Source organism: Scomber japonicus, chromosome 23 (assembly GCF_027409825.1).
Source record: "Scomber japonicus isolate fScoJap1 chromosome 23, fScoJap1.pri, whole genome shotgun sequence".
Taxonomy (NCBI): Eukaryota; Metazoa; Chordata; class Actinopteri; order Scombriformes; family Scombridae; genus Scomber; species Scomber japonicus.
In genome coordinates, this window is record NC_070600.1 from 7,145,915 (window position 1) to 7,169,170 (window position 23,256).

General features: G+C 38.5%; 7 non-coding genes across 7 annotated transcripts in view; all 7 read left to right on the top strand.

Annotated features, from left to right (window-relative positions):
- The first annotated feature begins 20,704 nt into the window (after window positions 1-20,704).
- trnal-cag (transfer RNA leucine (anticodon CAG)) lies at window positions 20,705-20,787 on the top strand. The gene has a single exon. It is a non-coding gene; the product is annotated as a tRNA-Leu (tRNA).
- Window positions 20,788-21,148: 361 nt separating this feature from the next.
- On the top strand, window positions 21,149-21,220 carry trnaq-cug (transfer RNA glutamine (anticodon CUG)). Its single transcript has one exon. It is a non-coding gene; the product is annotated as a tRNA-Gln (tRNA).
- A 268-nt stretch (window positions 21,221-21,488) lies between these two features.
- trnaq-cug (transfer RNA glutamine (anticodon CUG)) lies at window positions 21,489-21,560 on the top strand. The gene has a single exon. It is a non-coding gene; the product is annotated as a tRNA-Gln (tRNA).
- A 268-nt stretch (window positions 21,561-21,828) lies between these two features.
- Window positions 21,829-21,900, top strand: trnaq-cug (transfer RNA glutamine (anticodon CUG)). Its single transcript has one exon. It is a non-coding gene; the product is annotated as a tRNA-Gln (tRNA).
- A 268-nt stretch (window positions 21,901-22,168) lies between these two features.
- Window positions 22,169-22,240, top strand: trnaq-cug (transfer RNA glutamine (anticodon CUG)). The gene has a single exon. It is a non-coding gene; the product is annotated as a tRNA-Gln (tRNA).
- Window positions 22,241-22,507: 267 nt separating this feature from the next.
- trnaq-uug (transfer RNA glutamine (anticodon UUG)) lies at window positions 22,508-22,579 on the top strand. Its single transcript has one exon. It is a non-coding gene; the product is annotated as a tRNA-Gln (tRNA).
- A 607-nt stretch (window positions 22,580-23,186) lies between these two features.
- The window catches only part of trnaq-uug (transfer RNA glutamine (anticodon UUG)), a 72-nt gene continuing 2 nt past the window's right edge, over window positions 23,187-23,256 (top strand). Inside the window, exon 1 of the tRNA in view lies at window positions 23,187-23,256. This exon is cut by the window's right edge and continues 2 nt beyond it. This is a non-coding gene — a tRNA (tRNA-Gln).

A 23,256-nucleotide genomic window follows, 5' to 3' on the forward strand; every position in this document is an offset into this window, starting at 1 on the left:
CAGCAGTTTTCTTCATTTTTTTGCTTTCTTGTTTGTTCTTGTGGATCCTCACATGCACACAGCCAATTCATTGCCAGACAAAAAAAAGAAGAAAAAATCAATTGAATTCTCATTTCTGAAGATCAGTCAATTCCATTAGCTGAAAGCCAAGTGAGAATGAGGCCGGTTGCTTTATAATCCTGACTTCAGTCTAATCACAATGCACTCGTAATTATGAGCTTTCCACCCGGGACACCATGACAGACAAATCGCTGTATGTTTCCATGGTGCCGACCATCAGAGGGGAAGGCCTCTGGGGATGTTGCCAGAGTGTCCATCTTCACACCAGAATCACACAGTCAGGTTATTGATATGTAAGGTGTTGATAAAGCCAACGTATTTCTTATTCCTTTCTAATTTCAGAATCTTCCGTGCTTGGTTTGCGGGAATGTGGCAGTAGTCACGATCTACAAAGAAGGTCAGGGATGCCTGTGCAGAATGTGAAGCATATTCTTCATAAATATACATCTACTGGATCTACCTGAGTGGAATTGGATGGTCCAGTAGCTTTCGCTCATCCTGCTGGTGTTCTGCCTTACCTGGCAATTAATTGCATCTCTTATGCATCCTAGGTGTAAAATAGTCCCCAATTACATAGTTAGAGCAAACGCCAGCAGGGCTCTGAGAGCTGGCAGAGGACCACAGTTGAAGAGCAATGTGGTCAGGATGTTTTCTCAGTGTAGCTGGAAGTCAACATCCCATCTATCTGCCCATCCATTACTCAGACCCACATATTATTTGTCAGGGTGAAGAAGAGATTCAGCATGCCAAAATCAGAGCAGCATGCTGTAGATCAGGCAAAGAGTGCTGTGAAATTCTTCATGTCATTCTATTTATTGCTTATTTTTAGTATCATTTCACTACATAAATTGAGGTGACAATTGTATTAATTATTTGTTGTGTTTTCAAATATATCTAAACAGAGGAAGTAAATAAAAAATATGAATATGAAATGTATTAAAAATAACACCTCAGCTAATAAGAACTCATGGTTGCCCGTTGTCATAGTAACACAACATGCTTTGTGGCTTGTGAGTTACCTTAGCATAAACATTCGGAAACAGGGAAACACATACGAACTGTCCAAACAAACAAAAATAAAGCCTTCCTGGTAACCACATGATGACAACAGAACACTAGGAAGTCACTACACCCTGCCAAGGAATATCATAACCCTTTGCAAAACCATAGCTTGTCTTTTATACTGGTTTTCTATTTACATTAAACAAAAAGATATAATGTGCCAATTAGTGAGCTTTAGATATGGATTTTGTTACCTGTAGCTAGAGTCAGGCTAGATTTTTCCTGTTGTTTCCTAAGCTAAGCTAAAATAAGCTAAGCTAAACTAACCAGCTGCTACTAAGGGTAGTTAATTTGACGCATTTAAATCAGTTAAGCCAGGCAGGCATTCATATGCCTTTGTCTCTGCCTCACACACATTCTTGATCCTTTGATCCACTTGACATTTACATAGCATAACCATACCATTAGATGAAGCAGGAAGCAGTTCATTCTCTTTGTTCTCATAACTAAACACATTTGCAGCTTTAAGGTTTTCAAGCCAGAGGTCACTAAAGAGGTTACGTTAAACACCCAATGGAGGCAGCAACCTTGTAGGGCTACACATTAAAAATACTACAATTATATTGTGCATGGTTATATGGTTTATTTGTTGCACTTTTTCAGAATATGTAATTATTTAATTTTAGCGGCTGTTAAAAAAAAAATTAAAACGTTAATTAATTAATTTCCTCCCTCTATTCACTGTGACAGATCCCTGCTCATCAAGCGTGAATATCCCGGCATTAACTGTCTCCATTTGCAACACTTGAACTTTAAGGACAGAGTAACCGTGTAAAACTGTGGTTTTAAACACCAGGTGAGAACGAATGAACCCACTGATGGAGAGGCAAATCCATCCATCGTCTAAGTGCAAACACTCAGCATGGATTTTAGCAGCAAACCATTAAGCAGATCATCTTGTGTCATTTGGCAACGTTTCCCCCTCGACAACCACACATCAAATCATGCAAACTGCTCACATGCAAACTGATCTTTTTTTCCAAATTGTGCAGCACTGTACCACGGGGAGAAAAAAGATATACTGGCTTCTTTCATAAAAAGGGCGGCTTTAGGCCTGTCCGCACAGTGCTTCAGCTCACACTTACATCCATGCAGCAGCTGCTCTGTGTGCTGGTGTTAATAATGAGCCTTCACACACTGGAGGCTGTCACAGGGCTGAGGAGGTGCAAGAGTGGCTTTAATGGAAGGACCTGCCATACTTGATTGAGTACAGATATGCCATAATTACCACAAATGCAATATGAAAGAGCAAATAGAGTGTATAAGGAGTAAGAGGGAGAGGATATGTTTTAATGGCATGTCTGTATGTGCAGGTGCAGCCTGTCCACCATCACATAATTTTTTTTTCATTTAGAGTGGTTACAGCTGGTGAGTATATCCCTCATAAACCTGAGGGAAAACCTGAGAGATTCAGCAGAGGTTGAAGTATTTAGTCACTTTAATTCCAAATATGTGAGAAGCTCCAAAACTAAATTTGATCCTTCACCCATTATGCAGTTCAATAGTGTTTTTCCAATATAGCCTCCATGCCAGATAAATCCCCATGTCTTTCAAACTCCATGTAACCAGTTTTAAATGACATTTGCAGCCTGAAAGCCACAATTTCAGTCATTTTCTCCAGAGCCAAAGAACACATCATCCATCTGTTTTCATAATGTTAGCAATACTCATAACTACTAAATTTACTTTGACATGTCAAATCGGTACAGTATGAAGATGAGGCTGGTTATATCCTATATTTTTCTTGTCAAGAAATCCCATTGAAGCCAAAATCAACAAAAAATTGATCTGAATTTCAATAGCCTGATATATTTTGTTGCCTTTGGTGACATGTTCCTTCATTACCATGATACACGGGTGCTGTTTATTTTGGCTCAATCCCACATTCAATATCCCAGTGCTTGAAAAACTAGCACTAGAATGCCAAGTGAAAATAGTCCTCAACAAATGCCCTATTCTTTCTAGTTTGAGTAATGTTTGATCAAATCTACAGTGTTGAGTTACTACTAAGCCTGTTTTCAAGGTGAAACAACACATTTGGAACCTGTTTTTAAAGATTTGCATCTTCAGTTGGGGGAAAAATAGGTTTGGGGTTAAGGATAGGGTAGAGAAGTAGGAAGGTGTTCAGAGACGGCCTATCACACTGCTAGTTTTTGTCTTATTTGTGGGATTTATTGACAATTAGAATATTACAGAATCAATCATATTTGCTTGGATTTGCTTGGATTAACAAATACAGAACAATTGTCAGCAGAAGCTCAGAAATGCTTGATGGAAAGCTCCCACGCTCCTTGAATGGGATCTAAATTCAAAATGGCCAATAAATAGCATGTCAAAAAATGTGGATAAAATAATGACTAATGAAAGCAGAGACTGTTAACTGTGACGGTTAGGGTTTAAATGAAAAACATATGAAACTGTTTATACATCATCATATATTTTTATTGTTTGCACGTTTTTAATTCTATTCCACATTGACACATATAACACATAACATAGCTAACACACACACCACCGTGGATGATGTAACACCCCTTGCATGTTTCGAGTCTTTACTTCAGCCCTCGCAGCTTATGTGTCTAGAGACCTTCTATGTTATGTGTGAGTTCATACACCAAACATTGCTGTTTTACACTAGAAACACAGGTAGTAAGACCTCCACACATGTTTTTCCTCAGTTCAAAAGCTGACTACCACCTCCTCTTTGTGAGTGTGTAAGATAATGTGCAGGTATGAATAATGCATATGGCACCTTGCAGGACCCTTGCAGCTGCTTTGTAGAGTTTAGGTGCGTGCAATTTCACACATTTTCACCGTGACTGATAATGAATGAAGAATTTCCCTGCAGCTCTGGGGACATTTTTATTAGGTAGTGATTTAATCACAATCTACTGACCATGTTTCACTTTGTGTAAACCCTCATTAACCACAAACACTGCAGTGGCTGGCAACCACTAGCATGTCAATTTTCATGTGACCTTCAACCCTTTTTTTAGGTTCAAAGGGAGGCATCATTTGAGCGCAACCTAAAACCAGCCTGTTAAATATTCAACCTCCTCTCCCACCCACAGTGTTATTTACTATATGAGCCTGTGTTGACAGGGAAGACTGACAGAGGTCATGTCGCAGCTCTATTGAGGTAGACATGGATACAACAAAAGATGAGCTAACTTCAGTACACGAAGATGTTAACAAGAGAAAGCAGGTAATGATGACATTGTTAATGGCAAACACAGCAAAGTTTCAGCAACACTTAAGGCATTCCTATTAACACCCACTCTTTCTTTCTCGTATTCTGCCAACACCCTTCTTCCCCAACCCTCACCTTATCTCTCTTCCTGTTTCCTCCCAACAATGCAGTCAGCAAGCGGGAGAACCACACTCATCAACTTCATTTCATTTCAACCTTTATTTAAAATTCTCAGAAAACCCTCAAGGATGACCCTCCTTTACAATGCTGCCAAGATTACACATGGAAAAGCAAATAAAATAGCAAACGACAAGGAAACACACATGATCAACATAACCAGTTAAAACAGCTACAAACAGGCAGTGATTTGTCATTTTCATGTAGTGTCCAAAGGGTGTGGGGTATAAGTTTTAGATCACATTGCATGAAGTTCTATACTAAAAGCAATCTCTCCAAGTTCAGTCCTGGCATGAGGTACCTGAAGAACCACAGCGGGTTAGAAGTGGACCTGTGTAGTTCCAGTGTCACAAAAGTGTAATGACTGATGATCCAGTCCAGGCTTTACAGATAATTATTTGTGTGTCTCTTAGTCAGAAAAACCTAGCCCACCTTATCAAAGAGGAAACAATGGTGAGTATCACCAGTAATAAATCTAACGGCTGAGTGATAAACTCAGTCTTAAGGCGGTAAGTGTGAAGCCAGAAGCAATTCTGTAAATTATATCTAAGACTGATAAGATAGTTGGTTTAACAATACTCTACCTACTGAGCAGGAGATAGTTGGATTTATTCCTACAAAGCAAGCCCGTTTTTTTTTTCTTCAATTTGTCAACAAGGTTCTTTTTTATGATCTAGATACCAAGGTATGTACTGTTTTTCTAAGTAAACATTGCTTAAATGTATCTTGTTGATGGTGTGGTCTTTGTTAGTGAATTAGGTGCTACCCACTACAAACAATGGTAGCAACTGTCAGTCATTAGCACAATCCTATACTGCTAAGACATATATACTGCATACTTATATTGACAGTGTACTATGTTGTTTCACTATTTTATACAACACATGACATGATATGAGCTGGCATTAACTGTCAACCTAGCTAGTGCAGCTTTGACCATAACTGCCAGCTTCAATTGGTGAAATGTCACGCAGTAGCAAGATGTTAGATGTTTAGCTTTTCTGTTTTTGGCTGTCAATGGTGCTGTCACGCTGCCTTCCTACTTGTTTCCATGCATTATTCATCCTCGTTATGCATTCCGTGTTTGACAGTCGTCTTCATCAATACCACATTCATAAATCAACCATTTTTTATATGCATTTCTTATTTCCCACTGTCCTTTTTTATTTAGCACAACAAAAACAGAACGTCAGGAAATAAAATGTATGCATGTAATCAAATTACATACCCAAAGACATACACTACTATCACAGCGTGTGCACATACATACAGTACATACAGAAATTGATCCAATTAAATCATGTCAATCTACCATCACAAAAAAGAAAAGAGAAAGGGAAAGAGATAGGAATGCATTTACAGTTAAACAAAACATAACACGTTGAGCAGTAAAAGAAACGATATAATCTACTCCAATAAAGATTTGAATTGTTTTTTCTACTCTAATGAAAAAGTAATTGTACTGTAAAGTGATTATACTGTATTAAACTACTTTTATAGAGTCAGTCACCATCAAGCCATAAATATGCAGGATTGAAAGGCATGCAGCATGTAACATTATACTAATCAGTTTTGCATTTTTGGCATTTATTTTGAGAGAGCCCCCAACAAGAATACATAGCTAAGCTTTGGATTTAATAAAAAAAAATAAAGAAATGTATCAATCTCTATTTGTACAGAATACCAAAATGTTGTCTGAAGTTCTAGGTTGTCTTTGGCACTTCAGGCACACTGTAAAACACCATTCATTGACTTTATGTCATGTTTCAAGACTTAAGTATGCAATTTGGCATTTGTGTAATTAAGGATGTTTGAATATGCATTTTTATGACTGAATAAACAAAGAAAAGAAAACTAAAACTAAAAGTCAACGAGGAGTGTTTGATTGGCAAGCGATCAAGCCTGTCACGATAACTATTTTTGTTGGATGATATATTGTCTCAGAAATATTCACGATAAACAATATTATTGTCATTTGAAGATCATTTTATACCACTGATATAATGATAATATAATAACATAACAATGCAAGGGGGGTGAGTGGTGGGATTGGAGAAGTGGGCGCTACACAGACACAGACTGTCATTATGGTTGGGGTTGGGAGTTGGGAGTTATTTGCCTGTAATTCTTCTGCAGTCTCCACTCAGGACGTGCACAGTGAGGAATGGAGTTAATTACTTGCTTAGCCAATGTGACATGAATAGCCTCTTAGCTGTTAATGTGAAGTGTGGCAATATTGAGGTCTAAATATTATCAAGGTCATGTCCATGTATCATACGATACGTCCATATATAGTTATTATGATGCTGATAACTACATTATTGTACATTAAGTTGATATTATCAAATTGTAATTATTGTGACAGGCCCACGTGCAAACACTGCAACAGCATTTAAAACTAAATTCTAAAAACAGTGAGAACATTAAAGGAGCTTTGAATAAAAATTTCTACATGTCTTATGTTCAATATTATGTACATTCAGCTTACATTCTCCTACAAATGGATTTCCTTGGATGATATTAAACATTTCCACACTACCAGAGTACTGCACTGAAAACAATCACATCTTCCTCTGATAATTTAGGCTAATGATGTGTGGGAAAAGCAGTTGGAAAAAAAACATAATGAGCTGAAATAGAAATGTTTTGTCTATCTATTAGGACTGCTCATTTATTTGGATAACAGTATCTTCTGGCTGCTGCTGTGTATGTTAATACATGTGACAGATTTAGGTCTGTGTGATGGTGGCTAACAATGAAGGCTTTTACACTCTTTTTTTGATGTGTACAGTATTTTCCGGGGAATAGCTTCAGCCCTGATCCCTCAGTCCGGCACCAATTAAAACCAAAAAAAAGAAAGAAAGAATGAAAGAGAGAAAAAAAGATATTGTATCTCAAGCTTTGTTAAAGTAATGGAGGTCAGTTCTCCTTCCATTATCGAAGAAATCAAGAGAAAACAGGTTTGTGTTATCTAACAATGCATTTTGGCTTTGGCATAAAGGATTTTTCATTTCAGTTCTACAGGAGTCTGAACTAACACATACAGAATACAAAAGCATGTAGTTCATTCTCTATTTGGAGTTAAAACCACTAACAGCATCACAACAATGTTGTAATGCAAATAAAAACTACACATAATGTGAATAAAATTGTTTCCTGTTAAATCTGTATAGGTGCAACCTGTAGAACAAGTGGTCAACTAACCTCTTCCCAGTGTTACTGTGGAGAAACAGCGCCCTCAGGTGGTGACATGAGATAGTTCGACTCACGGCAGTACGAGTGCATGCTGTGCAGAGATAACCTACAGTAGGCTTGATGCTTTAGCTTTGAATATTGATTCCACAAGTGGTTTGTTGATTGAAATAAGAACAAAATGGTGATACTTAAAGTAAATACAGTGCATCAAGGTGGAACGGCCTTTTCTAATTAAAGGGGCATTCCACAAAGGTCATACTCATCATGGAGATTAATATTTAGCCTGTGAAAACAGTTGTAAAATGTCACCGCTCTGGTACAGCCTTGAGGGGTTGAGACTAACATGCAGGGAATGTCTATTGAAAGATGCCATTGAGTTGCAGTATGGGAAATGTAGGATCCAGGATTTTTAAAGACTGATACTAGGGACTTTGCTGCACAGGTCCATAAACTGTATATAAGAGAATATGGAGAAGGTTTTTAAATATCTGAGATGTTTATTAGTGAGGAATTGCTTGGATATGAAGCTTTAACTCGATACCACAGAGAAATTCTTCATATTTTTTACATTCAATGGCATGTTTTTTTTAACAAGGAACCTATGAAAATCCCAAAAATGTTTTATCCAATAGTTGAGCAGAGCTGAGCAGAGAAATGTGTTGAAACTCTAGTGAGAGCAGATGTTTTTCAGCCTTGTGAGCATTTTGTGCAACGGCGCAATTTTAAAAAATCTACTTTCAGTTTTAGTTGAACCTGCACTATTTCACATTATGAGTATCAGGCTGGTGAAACAAATACAAATACACTGGTGGACACATCAGTTTCAATGAAAACACAATAAGCTGTTAAGTTTACAAAAGTATGTGTTGCAGGGGTGTATTTGTGGCTTGTTTTTTCAGCATCAACAAAAATGTGTATGTGATCATCAGTTTGGCAAAAAGTACTGAAATTTGAAAGCTCAGCACAGTGCAAACAGAGTGAAAGATGGAGCAGGCCCAAAGTCTGAAGTTTATCAAATGTCATGACTGTCAGTTTGAGGTTAAGTTGTCCCACGCATTGTTTGATCACAGTGTGTGTGGTGATGACAGACATGACACTCAGATGAGCACTTGAAAGGAGGCGTGCAGCATTGTTGGCATATTACTCAAGCATTACTGTGACTATTTTATTTGCTGCTGCCAATGTAGATCCATGCAGGTGCTTTTGTAGTTTTTGGAACTGCTAAAAACTCAGAGTGCATTCAGTTCATATTCATTTGCTGGTAGTGAAAAGGAAATCCACAGCTTATAAAGTCTGTTTCGTACCTAATAAAGTTGTTTATAACAGGACAGATGTGTGGGGGATGTATAGGTTGAGACAAACTCTGTGAAACGTACAGTAGTCCAATTAAACTGTTTCAAACCTCTTACATGACATGCAAAAACAATTTTCATTGATAAGTGTATGTGTTCTTTTTATTAGGATTAGGATTATGAAATCCAAACTAAGCAACTGTAGCAGACTCAGATGAAGAGCTCTTACTTGAGCTCAACTTGAATGCATTTAATTAAATTATGTGTTTTACATGACTATTTTCCATAAAAAGGACAAGGTTTTTTTTTTTGCTAAGCACATGATCAAGGGTGGAAAACATCAAAAGTTGGCTGAAATTATTTGTGAAATGTCAGGAGGGGAAACAATTTCTAATACAGAAAGTAGCATTCAAGCTTAACATCACAAGAATGTGCGCTGGGTATTTATTACAAGTGTAACTGGCTATCTTATGAAGTTCCTGTTTCAGAATGGCCTGCAGCTAAACAGAGAAAAACTAACTTACAAGACTGTTAGAACAACAACACAACCACTGTCTTGTTATGATCATATTTTCCATCCAAAAATCATATTACAGTAGCTGTGCTTTATCACCCAGGGGGGAGGAAATGCTTGTGGCAATAAACGCCTTTACAGTGTAATTCAGTAGACAATAGAAGCACTGCTGGCAGCGTATCTGCTCATCAGGATTTTGTCACACTCCGACTTTGAATCTTTGATAACACGCAAGATTTTTTGTTCCAAATGTCTGATTTTCTTCTAAAAGGCTATTTTGAATATGAAAACTAAAATCTATAGACAACATTGCTTTTTGTTTATGTAGCTGTACATTCTGTATGTATAGGTGTGTGTGTGTGTGTGTGTGTGTGTGTTCCTGAGCCTGTTTATCAAGATGTGTGTGTGGCCCTTCCTGTCAGGGTTCTATTTCCTCTACCGCCATGTTGACACACGTGTGCTTGGAGTGATAACTGTGGGAGGTGAAAAGGGCAGGGCACATCATACGTCATGCTTTCATCACTGTATGAATATAAAGACCACCCTGCTACACACACACACACACATGTATACACATTTCTCTCTTTCATGCCTTTACCCAGCAGCCACTGCGGAAAGGTGTAGCTTAGTGGAGGTTAGAGAGTTCACATTCCAGGTAGAGAACATGAGGCCCAACGGTGTCCTTGAGTGAAATTTATTACTATAGTTTTAGATGTTTCGTCACCTTTGAGTTAGTATGGACTTAGATTCTGTTGTCCAACATCCAAATTCTGTCTTAAAAAATGCAGTTTTTCAGAGCCACAGATTTTATTTTGTCACCAATTTCCTGCTAAGTCAATGTTATGGCCTCCACTTGTGGTCGGTTTATAAGGGCACAGGGTCAAATCCAAAAATACAACATTGACAGGAAGGTGGCGGGGCCCATGATGCAGGTGGCAGGCATTCAGACAAAGCCATGGCCTCACACTCTGCAGATCCCCACCCGGTCGCAAAGAAGCGTGTCATCTGCCGCTCGGGAAACAATAACATTCTCGCTCAGGGACTTTCAACCCCCCCTTAACCAACTAGACAAAAGCAGAAGGAGAAGAAGGAGGAAGAAAAAAAAAAAGCTCCCCCTTGATAAGGCACAACCGCTTAGAAACTTCCAGAGGCCCTCTTCATTTGTTCAGCCGCCTGATGGAAAAGTACAGGACTCTGGCCCACTACCCACCCACTCGCTTGTATGGTAGCATCTCATCCTCCTGAGCTGCAGCTCTGTGTGTAGAATTAGTGCAACTCAATTTGTGAAAACAACTGGCGCATGACGTTCCGTCAGACAAATCCCTGTTTGTGCAAACGTTCTCACGAGGGACAACTTCACATCATGAGTGGTGACACAGCAGGTCCAAAAACAAACTGGGGAAGGAATACCCAGACAGTAGACACTGAAATATCACAGCTAAAGGACAGAGTACCCAATAGCTTTGAGAAATAAAAGGCCCTTCAATCAGCTTCTTACTAGTATGAGGGATAGGATCTGACAGGAACACACAACTTTAGAAAGTTAGAACTATTACTTATTTCACCTAGAGATTTCATATTTGTCATGTACTTCCATGCACCAATCAGATTTTAGCAACATTTAATTACAAATCTTATACTTGGTCCTGAACTTTAATTCTATCTATTGTAATCATGTGTATAATGTAATAAAGGGGAAATACTTGATTTGAAACCAAGTTAAATTTTCAGGGGCTCTCAAGGACATTAAAACAACACTCAAACAGCACACAAACAGGATTTCTATTCCTATATTCTTTTTGTATGTATTTTTTTCAGCAGTATTTGAAGCACAAACAGTAATTTATCAATTCAATGAGCCCAGTTTCAAAGCTGGCACAGTCAATTTTTTGGAATAAAAGTGGATCAAATGACTTTTCATTGGATCTCATGCATTGTTTTGGGCAGTTTTCAGCAAAAAGCTGCCAAATGGGGACAGACAAAGTTAGCAACTGTATGGGGAACACAGTGGAGCATTTAACTGCTTATGAATGTGATATTTCTCTTAGGAATAAGTGGAGACCATGAAAGAGCCAGGTGGCCAGAAACATACTCCAATAACGTTGCTCCCTAATGTTGCTATGTATCTGCTGGTTGTGTAAATGGGCAACAGTTTGCAAACGCTTTTGCTATATTACCTTAAAAGATGAACCTTTTGTTTTGAAAGGTTCTATCTGGTGCCCTCGAGTGGCCAAAAAATGATTGCAGCTAATTACAGCTTGTTCTCTCACTTTCCTAAAAGTGTTTTAAGAGGCACTGGCACTCTCATGGTAGTAACAGTTGTATTTGCTTTGGCTGGACTCCAGAGTTTCTCATTACCAAATGATCTTTGATTGACATGAAATGACGGTTGTACTGTGACTGCACATCTGAAGCTGAAGTGGCCTTGAATGCCCACTCAATCAAAGGATTTGACGTATTTCTGTGTCCTTTCCAAACATGGGTGACTTTCAGCACAGACAGTGGACTAAGGGACAAATATGATTGACTCACGTCACCAGTGAAGGTAATAAGAGGCTACCTTTGTCGATCACATGGGGACAAAGATAGCTAATGGCTATTTTTGGGTTTGAAAGTGGTCTGCTTGTTGGGTCTTGTGTCAGAGGCTTATATTGCAAGGTTTAAGTTCCACTAGATAGTATTTATTTTTATATAGGAAAGGTTATATTTAGATGTTACACTACTGATGGTTGTGTTATTGCAGAGACTCAGATGACTAGTCTCTGGTATACAGTTAGAAAATTAGGTCATGATAAGGGCCATGTTTAGGTATTTGAGACTCGAAATATCAGTATCAGGTTAGAATTGATTGGTTCTGGTTTACTGATAGTGTGGATTTTACAGTTTTGATAGGTTAACCTGTTTAACCAACATTCCACCCATGGGTCCAAGGTAACTTATTCGTCACCAATCTTTAAAAGTGCACAAATGAATATTCATATATTAGCACTGTAAGAAATTATTATGTGTAATGTGAAAGGTGTCATAGTGATGAACACATAGAGGTTTTCTGCAGTTCCCCTCAGCTCTACGGAGCACTTTAGCATTTTCTGTTGACATTTATTTGGTTTTATGGCGCTCAAATTATTTTGGTTGATTAATTTCCACCAACCTGATCAACCCAGTTGTTTTCTATTCGCTACCTGTCCAGCACCAAGCGGCACAGAATCTTAGCTAGTAGTGGGTGTACATAGTGAAGCACCTACCAGCTAAAGATCTTATGTTTCATGGCAAACTTGTTTGGTTCAGTCTCTCATCAACTCCATCTCAAACTGCAGCATGATGGCTTTTGCAAGAGAAAAAAAGGGCAATATCTTCACCAAATGTTAAATTACAGACCATCATTGGCCTGCGAAAAGGTTAAAACCACACCCAGATATTTTTCTCAGGAGTTAAAGCGCAAAATAGAGCTAAAAGGAGAGTGGATTAGTTCATTGCTTTGGTTTTAATGGCAAAATATATATTTTTTGAATTAACTGTTTGGTTCAGCCTCTCGTCAACCTAATTTCTAGATGCCACAGGACTCAGCATTAAAAATATGTGCAGATAAACTGTATTTTACTTACATAGTGCCAAATAGTAAAGTTAGAGACAGGCCACAAAATAAGCCCAGCCAATGTGCTGTGTGTAGATTCACTCACCAGTCAAAAAAGCAATGGTCTATTAAGTGGTCTATTAAGTGGCTTATACATTCACCAGTCATTTGGCCAGTAGATAAATAAGTTAAATTTTCACCCCTGTTACAGACTAATGTTAACCTGTGAAGAGGGTTAGCAAAAGACCCAGATACTTCTCTCAGGAGTTGTTGGATACAAAACATTTATCAAGTGGCCAAAAGTATGAATCCAAGTGAATGTTCCTCCATATCTGTTAGATGTGTAAATAGGTAGTTACTTGCTACATTTGCAATGCCAATTTCGTGTTTCGTGTTTGCTGTGCTGCCCCCAAGTGACCAAAAAACTATCAATGCAGGTTTAAATGACTAATTAACTGTAGCCTGTACACATTATTTAATAATAAATGAAATGAAATACAACAGAATAAGAATAAACACTACTTACGTCTTTCCATTTTCTTTCTGGGTTACTATGACACCAATTAGATGTTTTTTATTTGAACTTCATCTTAAACAACAGCTTCACTTAGGTCAAAACAGACAGTGTGAGTCCAGTTCATAAATATGTCAGACCAGATGGCCTGTAAATCCTTCTTTACTTTGCTGTTTTCAAAAGAATAACACTGAAAACAGAAGACAATATCCAGGCTCAGGAGGACTCAAGCTGTGCAATAACTGACAAACAAGTTTCTCCATCTGCACGTGTCCCCTGTTTTCTCCAAACCCTTTTGGGACACGTGTGGGTCATGGCGGTGGTCCCTCCAACGCAGTCAACCGTTAGCCTGTTTGGGTTTGATGTGGACAGACCCCAACAGCAGGAGAGGGGCAGGGGGTTCCTTTCATGAGCATGTGAATGTCAACAGCAGCCTCCGCCACCAACAACCTGTGCCTAGACCCATTAGCGTGCAGGGGCCAGAAAAATAGACGACAGAAAAACACATTGCATAATCCATTATGTAAGAAGCCTCTGAAATTAATAGCTTGGAGCAGAGAAGCGGAAGAATCGGGAAATTATGTCGAGGCCTTGCTGTATTGTGTTGTCGCCCTTGCATGAGGGGCACACAGGAGGGCTCAGAGGATTCATAAACGGGAACGCTACTGCTTGTCATGGCTAGACAGTCTGAAAAGGACAATTTAAAAACCTAACAGTTGAAGGATAAATGATGTGGACACAAATGGTCACTTTTTAAAATAAGGGGACATGGTAGCTAAAAACATACAACAGTAAAGTTCATTAGTTCAGCTCAGTAATCATTATGATGAGTACTGGTGGCAGTTTTATCCTGGAAACAACATTTCTGAGTTCTTCACAATCTAACTTTTATTAATTTTGACATTACTCACACAGTGATGGTGTTTTAGAAGACTAAAATCTTAAAGTTGGGCAAGTAAGAATAAATCTTGGTCAGAGAATTATTTTCAGTATTTGATTCAATCTACCTGTGCAAGATTGATCAGGACAATTCAGAAAAAAGAACATTTAATAAACTTTTAATTGGTTTCATGTCATCTTGTTATCACAGTCTTGGCAGCAAAGCCCACCGATCTGAGGTATAGCTGGGATACAAAAATTGTAAGCAAAGGTTTCCGAGATAAGAGAAAACATGTTTAGTATGTAATGTTTGAAAACATCCAAGTCTGACTTTTCTGATAAGAAGGAACCTATTACAGCCCTCATCTTGCTTCTCACAGTGTGAAAGGGCGATGACATTTCTGCACACAGATCATTCCTGATAACAAGTAGTGCAGCACATGAATGTTCATATACAACACTAAAGAACAGGTTGACAAATATTTAAGTGTGTTAACAGTCACATGTCTTTATGATGTTGTCATTTCACATTACCCGTCTGTTCATTGTAAGTGAAGGGATCTTGTAATGGCCAGTATGAACATGAGGAATGATCAAGGCAAGAAAAACCTATTCCAAGGTTATATCATTTTTGACTTTTCAACTTTTTTCTTTTTAGCCTTTATCTAATAGTTACAAAGAAACAGGCAAGAACATATGATCGGAAAAGAGAAAAGAGGGCCTGGGCACCAGCTGGTAAAAACTTCTCATTAAATTGGACAAATTAAATTGACTGATGGTGACGCTAGATGAACAGCCCAGTAGTTGTTGAGAAATTTCACTTAAAACCAATAAAATTAATCTTAAGATGACCTCATGCTACTGGCAGGGCAAAAAGTCAGTTTACTGTGTTCTGCAAACCCACATTTGAAAATAAATTCACTATTTGCTTAACATGAATACACAGACTGCATTAGACATGTACACTGGAACCTCTAATTAATTAGAACATTATTAATGCTATGCAAAGGCTTGTTTTGACCTCCATAATGGAGTCTGAAGTGCTTGCTTTGGAAAATATGCCTCCATGTCTGTCCTTATCAACACATATTTGTCCATGTCAGGGTGAACTGTTGCTTATATTAAGCTTTCTTTTTTTTAAAGATTTTCTTGGCATAGACGCCTTTATTCATCAGTAGACCGACAGGAAACATGGGAGAGAGGGGGGGGGTGACATGCAGCAAAGGAACTCCGATCGGGATTCGAAGCGGGGTCGGCTGCGTATATAGCATGCGCTCTAACCACTCGACCACCTGCGCGGCATATTAAGCTTTCTTAATGCAAAACATTCTTTTCTTTGTATGCCACTAATGGCTTAGACTTTTAAGTATTCCAAAATATGTAATTTCTTTATTAGTCCGTAGACTTGAGTCTATTCTTAGACTGTCTTTAATGTCATGGTCAAAATAACATCCATCTGGATAAACAGCAATTTGTAAGAGGTTAAGGGTCTTTGTCAGGCTCTGTGGTCTCTCCTTCTAACAGATGCACTTGCTCTTTTTGTTCTAAATCGAGCAGACAGATGTGGGATTTAGCAAAAACACATACACAGGGGCTGAGCATTGGCCCTACTGTGCTGTTTGTCAATCAAAACACAGATGTGGTTATTATCGAAGAAAAAACAGTGGAAACCACAGCATTTCCTGGTCCGACTGTGAGCAAGGCACTTTCATGGTTAGAGACTTAATTCCCTGCAAGGAACACAAAAGATTAAATCACTGCTGGGTTGTGATTTTCACTCATCATGTGCAGTAAAGTTGTGCCAGTGATCATCCAATTCAAAAGAGCAGACATTTGTTCAGCACACTTGTGTCATTTTGGTGCCAGTTATATAACGAGAGCCCTTGTTTGACTGGTTTGCTCAATGGGAGTGACCCCACAATAACAGGTATGTTCCAGTCCGAAGTTTACGTAAGCTCTATTTGTCAGTATTACACGCAAGTTCAAACGATCAAGTTCAACAGTGTTTGAACAGAGAGGATGGCTGCTGGTGGTTCAGTCGCATGCCATCGAGCCAATTTTGAATCTTAATTACTAGGAGAAACAACTATGGGACAGAGTTACAATCATCTGTATGAGGTTAAAGACAATTTACTTCTTATTGCTTAATTTTTGGCATGCTGATCGCTTGTTAAAAACTGTGTGACTCACTCTTGGTCATTTTAATCCAATTTGTCAACCAAAGACTAAATGAAGTCCAAGATGACATGTCTGGTGTTTGTGGTACAGAAATGGTTTACTTTTTTTTTTAAACAGCTAAGAATCCATGACTGCAACTTAATGAAATAAGTAACTAAAACTAAAAAGCAGATGCCAGAAAGTGCTCTTAAAATGCCAAACGTCAAGAAGAAATGTCAGAGCAATATAATTTGCTATCACAAGGCCGGAAGCACCTTAATTGCCTCTTTCATCTTGTTAGGTCAAACATAATTTCAATGTAGACTTAACGTGAGCTCACTGATTTCATTATCTTTATTGCGAGAGATTAAGGGACTCCCAAAGAATCTCACGTTCATGCACGTGAGGACTATTCAGGTTACTCCTTTGGCTTTAGGTCATTTCAGGCTAAATGCAAACAGTAAAATTCAATAGTTCAGTACAATCAGTCCCACATGTTTTGTGCTTTCATATACAACTATAATCTCAGGACAATTTTATGTTAAATTATTGTTTTTCAGGATTGAGATTATATGCTCACTTTTGCAGCAACCCTATGTAACAAGATAAGAATTGTTCATAATGTACACCACTTTCTGCTAGTAATCTAATAATGCGCCACATTTTATAGATTTGAACGTTACTTTTGTGTGATTCTGCAGCTGCCAGTGATGATGCAAATGATAATGATAAGTGTCTGAAGTCTTTGTTTACTGATATCTATTGAGTTAACTATTGAGTGCCGATTAGTAAATTAATTACTGACACACATTAATAAAACAGTGCTATTTGATTCTAAATGTAAATAGTTACACCTGTGCTGCTACTCAATTGCAACATAATGTTTTTTTGTACTGGTTGAAACTAACTTAAAGACATGCAACATCTGACATATTGTCACATTTTACTTTATGTTTAATGTATTAGCAAATTGTTGAGTATTCACACATCCAGTAGATAGAAAGCAACATTAGCATTCATTTGGAGTTACATATATATATGTTTAAGTCTCTGTTTAATATTCACTTTCTTTAAGCTTATTTTTATACTACACTAATTCCTGAAGAAAATATGGATACTTAGGTTTAGCTAACATTAGCTTGATGTTGAAGTTTCTTTACAAGATAGAAAAGGCTAAAAAGCCATGGAGCTGTTATGTTCTCTGTGGGTTCACAGTGAGTGACTTTCTTTTAGATTATAAATAGTCGTTTGATTGGAAAATGTTTTAGTAGAGCTTATGTGCCATGTGATATGCATTCAAACTGTATTTCATTTTTCTATACATACAAAAAATGGGCACAGTATGTGGGCAAAATTGAAATGATTCCATCCCATTATCATAACACTACGCCCACACATGGTCCTAAAATGAATTGTATTCACTTTTTCTCTGCTGTGCTTTATCTGAAGATAAAATCAATGAAGACAGTTACACATTGTGTGGTGCCACAATGTAATTGTCTGCTCAGACTCTCACCTCTCTCCCACTCCACAAGTGAAAGGCATTTTTCATTTCAGCTAACTAGGTCACCCGGCTTTGTAAGCCAGGTTTCACGCAGTTGGGACGTGCTGTTCTGCATCTCGGCCTGCAAATCCCTCAGTCTCAGATTTGTACCTCCTAGCTCATTACCTATCAGGTAATGATAGTCCACCGCATTTACTTGTTGCTAAACACACTGAGAACACTACGAAATGCATAATATGCTGTTGAGACCCACTCACTGTACCTGTTCGCTGAAACTAAACCTAATTATTCAGAGTGTCAGAGTGTTTAATCGTTGTCAGCTGAAGGAGGGCTCCTCTCATGTGAGATGATTTACTGAGTTTCTGTACTTTGATTCAGAACATGAGACAGCCTATGTCACGTACCACCAAGATATGAGTCTGGCTAATCTTGCTGCGGCACAGTGAGCATCCCTGCAACATTAGGACACATCCAACAAGGTGCTAATGGTGTATCCTGGCGTAACTTTTTCGTTATGTTTAGGTGTATTTTTATTTCTGTCTCTTCCACAAGGTAATTCCCAATTTATCCTTGGAAACACTGAGATCAATACTTTCTGCATGCTTTATGTGCAACGTTGGTAAGATTTCTCAAAATGTGCTTGTACCACACAGGCACTTGGACACATTTTTACTCCATCACTGATTAGAGGCCAGGTGTACTGTGTTCCTAATCAGCTTGAGGTTCACTGTTGACTTAATCTCATTCACCCCATGCTCAAATAAGAGCAATACTTCATGATTTGCTGAGTGTGAAAGGTTTTGTTTTTTAAAAGTCTTTTCAAATCCAAAAAACACAAAGAGTGAGGAATGAATTCAATTGTGTTATCTAACGTAACGTTGGCATATCTGCGCGAGTAACTTACCTACAATTGCAGCCTTGCATTATTTCTATCCATCCATCCATTTTCTGCCGCTTATCTGGATATCGCGGCTGAGCATTGTAACCTAAACATTGGGGTCAATCAATCAATCAATCCGGCATTGGGCAAGGGCATTATTTCTGAGCAGACCAAATTATTTGATGCAGTTGCTTTGGGAAAATACATGTGCCTTGTGGGAGCCAAGGTGCTAGCTTATGAGAATTTAGAGCAATAAGAGCAGATCTTGTTCTTTACTACTTGTGTTGAACTGTTAAACATTTATGAATATGTGTGTAGGGATGGGTCCCACGGGTTCTTCTCAGATTGGTCAGAATTGTATAGTCTCAGAAGTCAGAGCTTCAGAGGAAGTATTGGCTATCTTACACCTTCTTTGTCAGTTCCTCGAAATGTCTGAATGTGTATGCAGGCACTGAAACCCAGGACCCTTCTCAAATTAGCACTTGTCTGTGACAGTTCAAAATGTCATTGTAAAGACAAAGAATGCATACCATAACTTTAATTGTGAATTATTTTCTCTTTGCAGTATTTATACCCACACAATAATAACTAGGCTAGTCATTTGCTTATTGCTTTGTAGATTAAAAATTAGGTCTGAGACCTGTAACCCAGTCAGGATGACCAAGCTGTCTGAGGCGCTGCTTTCAGGTTGTAATCTCCCCTGTCTTGATTTTGTTGATGTACATGCATTATTTTATCATTAGCCCATCTCAAATAAAACACTGGATAACTTGATAACAAGAGCTAAAATATTCTTCAACTGACAGACAATTGCTCGCTGTATTGCATGACACAGAAAAATAACATAAAAATCTGTGAACTTAATAATGGTTTTAGCACTCAGACCTTATCTGTGCAATTGGAATTACATGACTTGCAATGACTGAATCATTTTGTGGTTACTGTTCTTACTATATCTATTTATGCTGTCAATGACAGCAAAATTCAAACGCTGTATGCTAGAATTGAACTTGCCACTGCAACTTGATTTTGTCCAATTCTTTTGACAAAAAAACCTGTGAGGCTACTTTAAAGCTAGCTAGGAGTTGTGTTTCCGTAGTGGGAAGCCCAATTTCTTTGCTGTGAGGATACATCAAACTATTCTGGAGAGTGATTCCATGGTGTAATGGTTAGCACTCTGGACTTTGAATCCAGTGATCCGAGTTCAGGTGAAACCTGAACGTTTACCTCCTCCAGTGCATCCAGTGTTACTGGTAATGATATGCTATTTATAACATAAATAGCTACCGTGTATGAAATAGTTTGGCACCTGTCTGTTGAGATTGGGACTTGGCTCCAAGGTGTTATGGCAATCTGGTCTCTGAATCCGATCAGACTTGTGTTCTTATTGATGTGTGCAGCAAACATTGTTCTTAAAATGGTGGGGGTTTGCAATGAGTCAGAACTGTAAAAAAAAAAAAACTCCAACTGCTTGATTGTTGATAGCAGTCTTGTTGCTCTTTTAGATTCATTCAATACCCCAAATTTTCAGTTTGTCTTACCTCGTCACTTTCTGTAGCCATCCACTAATGACGGTGCATCCCCTCTGCATTGTCCGTCTTTGTTGTAGTTGTGTTTCCATTCAGTGGCCGAAATAACAGATGATTCCACCCATCATCAATTGCTATGTGGATTTTGAATTGTGGGTCTCAGTAAATGTATTTATAGTCAGGATGGCCGAGCGGTCTAAGGCGCTGCGTTCAGGTCGCAGTCTCCTCTGGAGGCGTGGGTTCGAATCCCACTTCTGACAGTCAATATTTTCTTCTATCCTTCCAGCTACCAGTAACACAATATGGGGGAAGGAAAAGAAAGGTGTTGACCTTCGCTGGGTGAAAAGTATGAAGAGACAAGCCACAACGTTACAGTGTTTACACTCTCACTAAGCATTGTGCACAAAGCAATGTCTTGATGGTCAGTAGCTGTGCTAATATGTGTTTGATTAACTAAAATTTGGAATTACATGACTTGGAAATGACTGAATCCTTTGTTATTACTGTTCTTTAAGTAGGATATCTGTATTATAAATGATAGTAAATACCATAGCCATAGGCTAATATAGAAATTGACACTGTACACGGGTCACTTAAAAGACATGATATGATTGAGTCTATGGTTCCATGGTGTAATGGTTAGCACTCTGGACTCTGAATCCAGCGATCCGAGTTCAAATCTCGGTGGGACCTGGTTTTAAGAGGATGTACAGTTTTAAGATTCTAACATGTCCACCCACCTTAAATAACCTGCCTTTACTACAAAGCAAGTTTAACATAAGTGTTACATCTTTCCATTGAGTTAGATTTCTTTGTACCTACTGCTTTTCAGTAAGAGCATCAACAGAGAGGAATTTCATCTTTCATCTGACTTAATCTGCACCTGGAAAGTCAAACTTAAAAACACTAAAACAAGTTGGTGAAAGACCAGAACTCCCACCGTAATAGTCCTTAGTTTTGTGGTTCCATGGTGTAATGGTTAGCACTCTGGACTCTGAATCCAGCGATCCGAGTTCAAATCTCGGTGGGACCTGGTTTTAAGAGGATGTACAGTTTTAAGATTCTAACATGTCCACCCACCTTAAATAACCTGCCTTTACTACAAAGCAAGTTTAACATAAGTGTTACATCTTTCCATTGAGTTAGATTTCTTTGTACCTACTGCTTTTCAGTAAGAGCATCAACAGAGAGGAATTTCATCTTTCATCTGACTTAATCTGCACCTGGAAAGTCAAACTTAAAAACACCAAAACAAGTTGGTGAAAGACCAGAACTCCCACCGTAATAGTCCTTAGTTTTGTGGTTCCATGGTGTAATGGTTAGCACTCTGGACTCTGAATCCAGCGATCCGAGTTCAAATCTCGGTGGGACCTGGTTTTAAGAGGATGTACAGTTTTAAGATTCTAACATGTCCACCCACCTTAAATAACCTGCCTTTACTACAAAGCAAGTTTAACATAAGTGTTACATCTTTCCATTGAGTTAGATTTCTTTGTACCTACTGCTTTTCAGTAAGAGCATCAACAGAGAGGAATTTCATCTTTCATCTGACTTAATCTGCACCTGGAAAGTCAAACTTAAAAACACCAAAACAAGTTGGTGAAAGACCAGAACTCCCACCGTAATAGTCCTTAGTTTTGTGGTTCCATGGTGTAATGGTTAGCACTCTGGACTCTGAATCCAGCGATCCGAGTTCAAATCTCGGTGGGACCTGGTTTTAAGAGGATGTACAGTTTTAAGATTCTAACATGTCCACCCACCTTAAATAACCTGCCTTTACTACAATAGTTTTTTTGTTTTGTGGTTCCATCGTGTAATGGAGTTCAAATCTCGTTGGGACCTGATTATTTTAAGAATATGAAAAGTTTCAAGACTGTCCATGGACCTTTAAAGAAACTTACCTTGACCAATGTAACACACTCTTGATATTGTCCAGTTCTCCAGAAACAGCTGTGAGGATACATCAAAACATTCTAGAGTGGTTCCATGGTGTAATGGTTAGCACTCTGGACTTTGAATCCAGTGATCCGAGTTCAAATCTCGGTGGAACCTGAGCATTTACCTCCTCCAGTGTATCCACTGTGTGACTGCTACCATGTTCAGTTCAGTTACTGGTAATGTCATGCTCTAGCTCTGTTCTCTGTTGAGATTTGTAAGTAGTTCCATGGTGTCAGGGCTTTGAATCCCATCCAAGTTAAAACTTTGATGGAACTCCAGCCACATGCGAGTCCACCCATCATCAATTGCTATGTGGATTCTCAATTGTAGGTCTGTATTGTAGGCCTCCCCTGGAGGCGTGGGTTCAAATCCCACTTCTGACACCCCACATTGTCTAAAGTAGGTCTTCCAGTAACACAATTTTTGATCCGAGTTCAAATCTCGGTGGAACCTAGTTTTAAGAGGATGTACAGTTTGAAGGTTGTAACATGTACACCCACCTTAAATAACCTGCCTTTACTACAAAGAAGGTTTAACATAAGTGGTACATCTTTCCATTAAGTTAGATTTCTTTTTACCTACTGCTTTTCAGTAAGAGCATCGACAGAAAGGAGTTTCATCTTTCATCTGACTTAATCTGCACCTGGAAAGTCAAACTTAAAAACACCAAAACAAGTTGGTGAAAGACCAGAACTCCCACTGTAATAGTCCTTAGTTTTGTGGTTCCATGGTGTAATGGTTAGCACTCTGGACTTTGAATCCAGTGATCCGAGTTCAAATCTCGGTGGAAC